General features: G+C 35.9%; 1 protein-coding gene across 2 annotated transcripts in view; it reads left to right on the forward strand.

The window, feature by feature from the left end:
• The window catches only part of FAM227B (family with sequence similarity 227 member B), a 192,318-nt gene that overhangs the window by 122,532 nt on the left and 56,235 nt on the right, over positions 1-13,551 (forward strand). The gene's annotated exons all lie outside the window — the stretch shown is intronic.

A 13,551-nucleotide genomic window follows, 5' to 3' on the forward strand; every position in this document is an offset into this window, starting at 1 on the left:
GATTTATTTATTTATTTATGTGAGAGAGAGAGCACGTGCACATGTGGGCAGGGGTGAGGGTGGAGGGGGAGAAGCAGAGGGAGGAGAGAGAAACTCAAGCCAACTGCGGGCTGAGCACTCAATTTCATGACCGTGGGATCACAACCTGAGCTAAAACCAAAAGTCGGCCACCCAACTGATTTTGCCACCCAGGCACCCCAACAGCAGATGAACTTTTCAAAAGTAGCAGAAGGAGGCAGAATAAAGATAATTATGATAGCGAAGAAGGAGAAGACTGTGATAGAGTTCAACATTTTTAGTATAAAGATACATCCATGAGAAGCCACGTATCCATTAAACCACAGGTTCTTATCAACCTGGTGGCTAACAAATTAACTCATGGATAAGAGAAGGGGGTTAATACTTCTCCTTAGGCTTCTCTTCAAGCTAAACATTCTTGCTATCTTTAAATATTCCTCAAATTTTCCTCTCGATGATATTTAATATTAATTTAGTCATAGTTAATCCTCCTTCTTCATTTAATCAATTCCAAAAGTTATCAATTCTTCCACCACAACTTCTTCCACACCTTTATCTTCCTATCAATTATCACCTTCATATCCTAAAGCAAGTAATTGTTTTTTCTCATGTCAACTCTATTCCTAAGTCACCTCCTTGCATTTCCTCCTTCTGACCTCCAATCCATTTTATGTATTGCTATCAGGTTAATCTTTCTAAAGCACAGTTGTAATCATGTTATTTTTCTGCTCAAAAGCCCTCAGTAACACCGCCATTTTTCCTGAATAAGATTCTAGCCTTCTTTTTTTTCATATAAAATCTGTTCCCAGCATCCTCTGAGGTCCTCAGTATTCCTCATATACTACTCTCTCGCTAGATTTGGGTTGAAGGGAGATGTACCTGCTCCCTTCTTCTCTTCTTGGTAGGGAAAGGGACTAACAGAGTAGAAATCCTCCTCACAAAAGCTCTCTCTCTCCCTTCTCTCCTCATTCTTCCTTCCTTCTTATTATATCTTCAGACTGCATGCGGGATCCAAGAACGCTGTCATCAGATATTTCCTTTGACATTTTACATATTGAGTTTTTTCAATGATGCAATAAAATCCTTGATCCTATTTATTCTGTTAACTCAGCTAATTACCTCAAATCATCACTTACTATGTATTTACATAATATGCAAATATAATAAAAGATAAGCAAAGTCCCTGACTTCATGGAACTTAAGTTATGGAGGAGGGGACAGATAAGAAACACATAAAAAGAATTCTGATGACATTGCAGGAGGAAATAAATAGGTTTCTATGGTAGCAAATAACACAAAAGGAAAGGGAAGAAAGGGGTTGTTGAAATCTGGGCACAGAAGGCCTTTCTGACAAGGTAACATTTAAGCTGAGATCTGAAGGATAAGAAGAAATGAGAAGTGGCAGCCCGGGGGTGATTGGATAGCTCAGTCAGTTAAGCATCTGCCTTCAGCTCATGTCAGGATCCCAGAGTCCTGGGATCGAGCCCCAAGTGGGGCTCCCTGCTCAGCAAGAGCCTGCTTCTCCCTCTCCCTCTGCGGCGTAGCTAAGGAAGCCTGGGAGAGCAATGGATGGGAAAATCAGGCAGTTGGAAGGTCTAGCTAAGAGGAATGGTATAACCCAAAACTCTACTCAGTCTGGATCAGAGGGATCTGGACCTCTTACTCCCCTGAAATGAGAACAAGTAAGCATCTTACAAATCAATTACCAGAAAATGTGGAAGTAGAAACAGAATCTCTTTTTAAGGAACTCTGGTATAAAAAGAAAGCTTTTCTCATGGCAGTATTTAAGTATTTTGATGAAAATGTTAAGGGCCATCCTCCCTCATTTTTCTAATTATGAATGTTTCTGACACTCAAAATATCATAGGCCCCATGAAGTGATCAGAACTCAAGCTATGTTATTGTAAAAGCCTAAAACAGTTTTATTCTTTGATTTCAGCCATAAATGGGTTTTAAATTTGTCAAAATGTAGTTTGTGTACAGTGTTCAGTCAATTCTTGTGACACTGAGAAAAAAGTTTGTTAATAACAAAGTTGGCATTTTTAAAACAAATCAGTACTTAGTAGTTCTCTGATTATGTCACCTAAAAGAAAATTGCTTCTATACTCTATATTTCCTTCTGTAGAAAAAAAAATGCTAATAGAGGAATGTTGAAGTAGAGTAGTTCAGATCAGCATGTAGATTACACAACAAAAAGACTATGTTAAAAACTAAAATTTTGCCTAATGGCAAGAAAAATAGGTTAATTTGGGGGGGGAGGACAACTATATCATTCAATAGTGCCAAAAGAACAATAAAACAAGACTGACTTCTTTCTAATAGAAGTTTTTAGCTACACATGATTATAGCTTTGATTTCCTAGCCTAAGTAGCTTGGAAGTTGGAAACATTGTATCATGAATTTAGAAAGGTGCTGAATTAATGAAAATCCAAATTATAGCATATTTTAAAAGCAATACTGTTTATTAATGCCAAGTACTATATTTGTAATAAATCAAACTGTTACCTGGCTTAATTGTAACCATAAGACAAATATGGAAATAGCCTATCAGCTTCTGCAAATGTCGATATGAAAGTACTGAAAGATACTTGAGAATTGCTTTCTCTCTTAAATATTTTTAAATTTCCCATGATAACTGATTTCTTATTAATTTGCACTATCTTGGAAATTTCTGCAAAGCAAAAAGATAAATTTCAATCCAAACTCAGTTTGAATGGTATCAAACTTTGAATTTAGGGACTCCAAATGAATGAAATTTTACTATATTTTAGAATATGCTGGGGCACCTGGCTGGCTCAGTTGGTGGAGTGTGTGACTCTTGATTTTGGGGTTGTGGGTTCAAGCCCCACATTGGGTGTAGAGATTATTTGGAAATAAAAATCTTAAAAAAATAATAAAGTATTCTAAGATAGGGTGTTTTATTAGGATAACGTTCATTTTATTATTTTTCCCTTCAATAAATAAAATTAAAAGAGGATAATTCTAGTTCTCAGTACAACTAAAGGGCTAATTAAAGACTAATTCATAAATGGTAATGAAATTATTTGTGATGTACTCCTCCCTTCCTTTGAACGCCTCCTTCATGCCTTCCATTTCATTTTATTCCACTCAGAATGTTGACATATTATGCTAATAAGGATACTTTATTTCTAACAATCAAATATAAAACCAAGAAGCAAACTCAAAAGCATCAGAAACATTATTGTTCTTTTTATCCCTCGAAAAGGAAGAGAAGGGGTAAAAAAATAAAATAAAATTTCTGGATTATTTTACTGTACCCAGATCATGCCATATTTAAGTTTAAAGGGGGATATTTTTTCTTTCCACAATGGTCCTCATCTCATGGTTCTTATTCCCTTTAGACTGAGAAACCATCTTACCCTGTTTTTTACTTTCTTAGTTTATAGGTGAAATTAAATTATGCTATTTCCTTGGTGATACCACAGACTTAAAGAGATTTCAATTTTTTTGGTACTCTTTTGAATTCTGAAACTGTTTCTTAACCTATTCATCCTCCTTCCCTTTCTCTCTGCATTTTTCTCCTCCACATTTTTTTAAAGGTTTTATTTATTTATTTGAGAGAGAGAGAGAAAGAGATAGTGAGAGAGCACACAAGCAGGGGTAAGAGGGAGAAGCAAACTCCCTGCTGAGCAGGGAGCCCAATGCGGGGCTCCATCCCAGGACCCTGGGATCATGACCTGAGCCAGAGGCAGATACTTAACCCACTGAGCCACCCAAGTGCCCCTGTCCTCCGCATTTTTTATTCTTTCTTTCCCTCTCTCTTTCTGTCTCTCACTCTTTCTCTTTCTCGCTCAAACACGCACACGCACACACTTTTTCTGTAATACTTATGCTTCAAGTTTCTGGAAACCTCCTTAGGTCATTCTTATATTAATTTTCTACTTGTTTATCATTTTCAGTAAAGTCCTGAAAAACACATCTGGTTTCTATTCTAATCATACTCCTCTGAGAATAACTTCGTATTATAGAAGACAAACAATTCTCAAATAATAACCCATAATGATGCAAGCTGTGGTGATTTAAACTTTTATCCAATAATTTTAAAAGTGCTATTCATCCAGTCTTACTTGGCAGGCTTTTTTTTTTTTTCCAGGTTAAGTTTATGGAGGTAGGATTTGTATGGGCAATCATTTAAAGCAAAATAATATTTGGAAACCTAGTTTTTCAAATGAGAAATCTTGGAAACTAAACATAGAAAATGATTCACTCTTCTCATTAGCAATTCATTTTTGAGTGTCCACAGCTAAATGACACATATACAGTGTCATGGGAGTGAGAAGATAGCAAAACCTGTGTACCAGTTACCAGCATTACACGCCATGTTCTCTGCTTTCCGTTCTGTGCTCCTAAGTTCAATGTTGCGTAGCACTTCACAATCTCACTTACCCCTCCAGTGACCCTATGACATTGGTGTTCACTGTCCATTTTACAGCTGAGGACACGGGTTCAAAGTCACGTTGTTAGAGAGGAACTGTTGCAGGTCTGTGTTATTTATCCCCTTGTTATTCAAAAGACAATTCCACAGACTAGTAGCATCACCAAACCTGTGATGTTGTTAGGCCCCAGACCTAATAAAGTCAAAAACTGCATTTTTAAAAGATTCCCAGGTATTTCTTATGTCCTTTGACATTTGAGGAACACTGCCATATTTACCATTCTGTTCTTTCCCATGTACTTTCAACTGTAATACAGTGGTACCAATTATTTTAAAAGTAAAATTGGTTCTTCGATCACATTGTAATAGCACTCAGTCTTTCTCCCTGAGGAAGTGTCATTAAAAAGGACAGGTCTTACCGAGGTTCTACTAATTCAAACCTTCCATAAATTCTATTAGTGTCCTGTGGTCTTGCAAATGAAACTTTTGGTGGTGTTCCTTTTCTTGGTATGATTGATTTGATTAAGTTTGGATTCAGTTAGTCCCAGCAGTCAGGGTAGGAGCTTAGTGGTAGCCAGTTCAAAGAATTTGGCATTACCAGCCTTATAAAAGACAATTCTTATTCTAATCATTCATTTTAACTATTAATTTCTCACTCATTTAGAAAGAGTTTCGTTTAATTAAAAACAGAACCAAATTTTGCAAATTTGATCTTGGAATATGGACTTACTTATTTTAAGGCATATTGTTAGTGAGAACCCACCCATAGAAGAGGTTTGAGAGCCTATAATTTATTTTTTTAAATAATGGAATAATATGTGAGTTTCTTTGTTCAGTACAGAAGTCTAACTTATAGTAAATGTTCTGATGGAAAGATTTTGGGGAAAGGGTGGGGAACTGACACTGCGTCACGAAGACTTCTGCGAGCGTTTTTCCCATTAGGGCACAATGACTGCAAACAAAGAGGAAATGATGTGGGTGACCCACAGCACCCTCCGCTTAACATTAACATGAAGAGGAAAACAGAATGAGCCCTTGCAAAAGTTTTCTCCCCACCACATTTGATTCCTCCGCCCACATTTTGAAAGAAACATATGTATCTCCTATAAATCGCCCAGAACCCTGATCTCACCAAAATGTGAATTCTTTACCACTTTGATTTCATTACTTCAAGACTTTGAATTTTTTCATTAGCAGTACTCCCCTTTTATTCCTCTGTAGTGACAGGTAACTATGCATTCCTTGGCTCTTCTTTCCCCCACCATTTCACAGCAGTAGGGTTGGTTCATTCTTACTTCTACTACAAAGGACTACACTCGGCTAAAAAAAAGTTTGAAACCCTTGGCAAACATTTAAAAATTATTCGATGACAATAAGTAAAAGAGACATAATTGCTTTCATCTTTGATAGGCTATCATGTTACCTTTCTTTTCTACCAACAATCTGTGGGGAAAAGAAATTTATGATAATTTGAAATAATTGGGCTCATTAGCAACTTTATGACTTAAAGGATAAAACCACATCACTCACATTATTTGTTAAGCAACTATAGTATTTAAATGAACTTATAATTACCCACCAATTATTTCAATCATCCTCAAAGATTTGAGTTCAATGCCTTATTTCCTGACAGTAGTAAAATCTGTTTATGCTAGGATAACCGCTCCATCTTAATCTCCTTTGCTCTTTTTCTTTTCCATATTCTCAGGACATTCCCCAAGGTAACCCTTTGCTGCAGCGAGGGTGGTCTTCTCAAGGTCCTGCCTTGTTACCCGACCTCATCCCTGTGTACGCTCTATTGGTCTGCATTCTTTGTCCATGCCCTGCAAATCCAATTAGTGTTTAAGAGAGCCTTCTCTGACAACCTTATCCCACAGTCTCTGTCTCATCCTTAAAAGTTTTATTTCTGATACAACCTTTGCCTCTTTATCTCATATTAACTTTTAATAGATGGTGAATTTTACCTGCATATGTTTTATCAGCCTATTTGATTGTAATTGACTGCTGCAGCCAGAAATTTCATCCTTTCATCCTTTGCTCCTCTGTGACCTTGTAGTATCTTTCTTTCACATAGGCTACAAGAAATATTTCTTGAAGGAATCCATGAGTAAATGGAAAATAACAAATTTAGTCCCAGGAAATCACATTCGTGGTTTTTTCCCCCACTTAATAGAGGTAGGTAGATTAATCTATCCCCTCATGCCTTTATTCATATAAATTGAAAAACATAATTTGAACATAAATTTAAAAACTTCTTTAAACCTCTCACTTTTACAAATGAGGAAGTAGAGACTCAAGCAGAAAGTGGGTTGCTAGAGATTACATATGCACTTTGTAGTGAAATAAAACTAGAATTCAGATTCCTGAATCCTAATCCTGTGTTCTTCTGAAGAATCAATGGGCCCTGGGAAAGACACCAGAACAACAGTGATGTCTGAGCCACTAGGCCAGTTCAAGAAAAGCAAAAGTGAAAGATAAGGTGAAGCACCTTGCATATCACATGTTTCAATCCTTTTTACTAAAACATTAGGCAATACTTGTATATATTTAATTTTATATATATATATATATATATCCATCTTTTTCCTGTAGGGATTTTGGTAACTTTACATCAGTGTGTTCAATATGACAGCATAAATTAACATGCTAAATAAGCAGATAAGAAAAAGAAGGTTTAAGGAAAATGAGAACAAGAAAATTCTGAGATGAAATTAGAATGTAAAATCCTACTGAGAGATCTTTTACTTTTGCTACACTTGGCTCACAAATAAAGTTGGCTTAATGCTTTCTATCTGCCAAGGAAAGGAAATGACAATGTTGCTTACATACTTGGGCAATATCCATAAAATAAAAACAAACCATTTGTGCACACGAAGTAGATCTTTTCCTTATACTAAGACTAAATAGTACTTTTCCCCTGTGAATCCCTGTATCAACCAGGATAGGCTATATTATAATGTAGTCTTAGTGGCTTATACTGACAAAGGTTTATTTTTCACTCACCTTGTGTATCCATTGCATAGAGGCTAGAGTCTCTATTAGTGTAGTAACTCAAACATCCAAGCCAAAGAAGATTTTATCTCCATTCACCATAATCACTGAAGCAGGGAGAAGAGAACTCAACGAACTGCTTTGGCCTTTAAATCTTTCTCTCAAGCAAACAAACAAACAAACAAAACCCCACACATCATTTTGACTCAAATTTCATTACTTCATTGCTGAGAGCATGCCACGTGGCCATGCTTATTATTTGAAAGAGGGAAGATGTTACCATGTGCCTTGGAAGGATAAAAAGGTAAATATTTATTCTGAACAGCCCAATTGATTACCACACACTCCCTAGACAAGTTCTGTATATAATCTAATGAACTATGTTGACATAGTGAATACAGCCAGAGTTGAATCTCTAACATTGTACTGTGTTGGCCAAGGACATAAAGACAATGCATAATCTGGTAAAAATGGATCTATAGATGGCCAGAAAAATTCAGGTCTCATATATAGTTCTTTGTGGTCTACCTTAATTGGAGAATGTCTCCATTCTCTAATACAGAAATAAACAAAACTCAGTCACACCTCAATATCTTCAGTATTTTCTCTCAACAGAACTTCGGTAAGTATGAAGTAAAAGTGAGTTTGACTTCATACTCCTTAAGAAATAATATTGATAACAATATTTACTAACATTTTTGTAACCTTTACAATGTATCAGGTACTGTGACCTGCTTATATGATCTCATTTTTATTCAGTTAATAGCCTATAAAGCAATTATTATTACATCCAATTATACTTGAAGAAACTGAAGCTTAACAAAATTAATTTCTCCAGGGGCACTTAGTCTACAAATGGCAGAGCTGGCATTTAAATCTGTGTCCATCGGACTCCAAGGCCTACACACTAGTCTCCTTTGGGAGTACAGGTTAAGTTACATGTGTGTGCTTTAAACTATTTGTCAAGTGGAAGGTAGATCTCCTATCCACTGGGAGAGGAGAAGACCTGCCCCGGATGAGAAGCCTCCCAAACTCTGAGTGAAATTGTCTCAGATGTACTTGTAGAGAGGGCTTATATACTTTTAGGGTGAGGAAAATCAAGTTTTCAAAATTCTCTGCCATTGGTGAAACATTCACAGAGAGCTGTGGTATTTTTCAAAGAAAAACAGGAGCCATGGTTTGGAAAAAAAATTTATAGAATAATACAGGTAAAATATCCCAACAAATGAGTGTTCCAATAAATAAAAAAACACCAGACAGGATTTATAAAACACAGCAAGAAAAGAAATGGAGAAATATTTAAGAAAAATATTAACACTTCAGTACATACTATTGTCTTATTTTTTAAAGTCTCAGATCCAAAACCTAGCAGAACAGTTTTTTTTTTCTTTTTACTTTTTTTTAATTTAAATTTTAGTTAGTGAACATACAGTACAATTTTGGTTTCTGGAGTAGAATATAGTGATTCATTGCTTACGTACAACAACCAGTACTCATCACAATTGCCTTCTTTAATACCCAGCATCCATCTAGCCCATCCTCCACCTCCCTCCCTCCATCAGCCCTCAGTTTGTTCTGTATCATCAGGGGTCTCTTATGGTTTGTTTCCTTCTCTTCTTTTTTTTTCTTTTCCCCCTTCCCATATGTTCATCTGTTTTCTTTCTTAAATTCCACATATGAGTGAGATCATATGGTATTTGTCTTTCTCTGACTGGCTTATTTCAGTCAGCATAATACACTCTAGCTCCATCCATGTTGTTACAAATGGCAAGATTTCATTTTTTTGATGGCTGAGTAATACTCCATTATATAGATAAATACAGAAAGATATAGATTATAGATATATAAATATAGATATAGTGTATCTATATCTATATATCCACACACCACATCTTCTTTATCCATTCATCAGTTGATGGACATTTGGGCTCTCTCCATAGTTTGGCTATTGTTGATAATGCTGCTATAAAGTCAGGGTGCATGTACCCCTTCGAATCTGTATTTTTGTATCCTTTGGGTAAATACCTAGTAGTGCAATTGCTGGATCATAGGGTAGTTCTATTTTTAAGTGTTTGAGGAACCTTCATACTGTTCTCCAGAATGGTTACCCCAGTTTGCATTCCCACCAACAGGGCAAGGGGCTTCCCCTTTGTCTGCATCCTTGCCAACACCTGTTATTTCCTGTGTTGTTAATTTTAGCCATTCTGATCTGTGTGAGATGGTATCTCATTGTGGTTTTGATTTGTATTTCCCTGATGCCGAGTGATGTAGAGCATCTTTTCATGTGTCTGCTGGCCATCTGGATGTCTTCTTTAAAAGTGTCTATTCATGTCTTCTGCCCATTTCTTAACTGGATTATTTGTTTCTTGGGTATTGAGTTTGATAGTTTCTTCATAAGATTTTGGATTCCAACCCTTTATCAGATATGTCATTTTCAAATATCTTCTCCTATTCTGTAGGCTACCTTTTAGTTTTGTTGATTGTTTCCTTTTCTGTGCAAAAGCTTTTTATCTTGATGAAGTCCCAATAGTTCATGTGTGCTTTTGTTTCCCTTGACTCCAGAGACATGTCTAGTAAGAAGTTGCTAGGGCTGAAGTCAAAGAGGTTTCTGCCTCTGTTCTTCTCTAGGATTTTGATGGTTTCCTGTCTCACATTTAGGTCTTTCATCCATTTTGAATTTATTTTTGTGTATGGTATGAGAAAGTGGTCCAGTTTCATTCTTCTGCGTGTTGCTGTCCAGTATTCCCAATACCATTTGTTGAAGAGACTGTCTTTTTTCCATTGAATATTCTTTCCTGCTTTGTTGAAGATCAGTTGACCATATAGTTGTGAGTCCATTTCTGGATTCTCTATTCTGTTTCATTGATCTAGCTGTCTGTTTTTGTGCCAGTAGCATACTGTCTTGACAACTACAGCTTTGTAATACAGCTTGAAGTCCAGAATCATGATGCCTCCAGTTTTGTTTTGTTTTTCAGAATTGCTTTGGCTATCCAGGATCTTTTGGGGTTCCATACAAATTTTAAGATTATTTCTTCTAGCTCTGTGAAAAATGCTGGTGGTATTTTGATTGGGATTGTGTTAATGTGTAGATTGCTTTGGGTAGTAAAGACATTTTAACAGTGTTCTTCTAATCTGTGATCATGGAATGCTTTTCCATTTCTTTGTGTCTTCAATTTCTTTCATAAGTGATCCACAGTTGTTTTTTTTTTTTTTAAAATACACATCTTTTACCTCTTAGTTAGGTGTATTCCTAGGCATCATACTGTTTTTGGTGCAATTGCAAGTGGGATCAATTCCTTGATTTCTTTTTCTGCTGCTTTGTTATTGGTATATAGAAATGCAACAGATTTCTATACATCGATTTTATATCTTGCAACTTTGCTGAATTCATATATTAGTTCCAGCAATTGTTTGGTGGAGTCTTTCAGGTTTCCTACATAGAATACCATGTTGTCATAGCAGAACAGTTTAAAAGGCATCTTTATACCACAGTTTCTTTATACTACAGTTTCCTTATACTTTGAATGGTGGAATGAATGCAAAGCCAATCTGGTATAATGTGACTTTTTGAGTGATTCAGAAGGGTGGAAAACAAAATTTTTTTTCTCCAGTTCTTTGTATTTCTCAATTGATCTGCAACTACGAGAATCCCTGTGTTCTTGTGATACTTCCATCTTTTCTTTTACTATACCTCTATCATATTGCATTGCAATCATATGAGAATATGTCTCAGACTTATTCCCTGATCTCCCACACAGACAATAAGCCCTGTTGTCTTCATCTCTGTATCCCAGGCCTTGAACATGTAGTTGAAACTCAGCAGACATTTGTGAAATGAATGAATATGGGTAAGATGAGTGATAATTTTAATGCATAGCAGTTTTTTGTTAATAGTACCCAATCAGAGTAAACTACCCTGGAGGAACTGGGGAGTTAATCCAAGCATCTTAGTCAAAGTTCTTTTGGTTGTAACAGAAATCCTCTCAAACTGTGTAATGGAATGTTAAAATGGAGACTGTTTCTGTTTCTTCTGAGGTCATAAAGACTGATGACATCAATAGATACATCTTAAAGACCTCCTTGCAGGACATTATCCTATCTCCAACCTATAAAAGATGGTGAGGAAGGAATATTGAAGAATCAAGAGAATCCCTTAAGAGGAAATTATTAGAATATTCCTCCTTCCCTCCAGCCCAGCGGGAAAGAGTTTGGGAAGTTAAAGAGATCAAGAAACAGAAGTTGCTGCCAACTTCATTCAAACCCAAGTGTCTCCTATTCTTGGGGGAGTATGAGAACTGATAGGGAAGACTGTGGCCCATCATTGACACTTGAGATTACATATGAGTCCAACAACATTGCACGTTATCATTCTTTTTATTTTTCAATTAAAAAAGAGTATATCAGTGGTGTTGGAATTTATTTGATTACTGATGCAGTTGAACTTTTTTTCAAGATTACCTGCCAATTTTATTGTTTTATGACTTTTATGTCCTTCATGCAGTTTTTTTTTTTTAAGATTTTATTTATTTATTCAACAGAGATAGAGACAGCCAGCGAGAGAGGGACACAAGCAGGGGGAGTGGGAGAGGAAGAAGCAGGCTCACAGCAGAAGAGCCTGATGTGGGGCTCGATCCCACAACGCAGGGATCACGCCCTGAGCCGAAGGCAGACGCCCAACCGCGGTGCCACCCGGGCGCCCCCTTCATGCAGTTTTTAACTAAGATTTTTGTTTCATTTGTCATTTTATTAGAAATGGTTTTCCCAGGTTTTCTTTTGTAGTACTTTTTGGCTAGCGGGAGCTTCAAATTTTTATACAACTAAATATATTAATATTTTATTCCACACTGTCTTCTTTTGTAGCCTTCTCTGCCACCTATCCCTATGTTTTCTTCTTCTTCATTTATGGTTCTGTTTTATTTTCTACATATCAGTCCATCAGAAATTTATTTTTTGTTGAGGTAATTAGATTATATGATAATGGGATCTTTCAAAGTGCTTGAGCTAAATTATGCTTTGCTGTTCATTGTGTTCTACGTGTACCTAGGATTTTTTTTAAGGTTGTGATCTCCCTATCCTTCTGGTAAAGAACATTTATCAGCTAGTCCATAGAGTGCTTTCTTTTTAAGGCCTCCGTCAAAAAAGAGAGCTCCATCTGACCCTAGTGCCAAGAAAAGGTAGAAATCTCCCCACAGAAATTCTCCTTTTTTTATCTCACAGACTTTGTAAAGAGTATGATGAATATGATGTTCTTGTTTAAGTTGGTTGTTAAAGGCTGAATAATAGTGCACTGTGTGTATATACCACAACTTCTATATCCATTCATTCACTGATGGACACTTAGGTTGTTTCCATATCTTGGTTCCTGTGAATAATGCTGCAGTGAACATGGGAGTACAGATATCTCTTTGAGATAACGATTTCATTTCCTTTGGGTATATACCCAGAAGAGGTATTGCTGAATCATATGATAGTTCTTTTTTTTAATGTATATAAGTATAATTAGCATATGGTGTTATATTGGTTTCAGATGTACAATTTGGTGATTCAACAATTCTATACATTACTCATGCTTATCGTGATTAGTGTATTCTTAATCCCCTTCACCTATTTCATCCATCCTCCCCACCTCCCCACCAATTTGTTCTCTATAATTAAGAGTCTGTGTTTTTTTTTGTTTCCTTCTTTCTTTGCTCGTTTGTTTTGTTTCTTAAATTCCACGTATGAGTGAAATCATATGATATCTATCTCTCTCTGAATGACCTATTTCACATAGCATTTTACCCTCTAGATCCATACATGCTGTTGACAAGTGGCAAGATTGCATTCTTTTTCATAGCTGAGTAATACTGCATTATATATATTTACTACATATTCTTTATCTATTCATCTATCAATGGACATTTGGGTTGCTTCCATTTCTTGGCTGCTATTATTATTTTATTATTATTATTATTACCATATTATTATTATTTACTAATAATGCTGCAATAAACATAGGGTGCATATATCTTTATGAATTAGTGTTTTTGTTTTCTTTGAGTAAATACTGTAATGGAATTACTGGGTTATATGGTAATTCCATTTTGCTTTGTTTTGTTTTGTTGTTTTGCAAACTCAGTTTTTATTTTATTTTTTTATTTTCTTAA

The sequence above is a fragment of the Ailuropoda melanoleuca genome, chromosome 5 (assembly GCF_002007445.2).
Source record: "Ailuropoda melanoleuca isolate Jingjing chromosome 5, ASM200744v2, whole genome shotgun sequence".
NCBI classification, from domain to species: domain Eukaryota; kingdom Metazoa; phylum Chordata; class Mammalia; order Carnivora; family Ursidae; genus Ailuropoda; species Ailuropoda melanoleuca.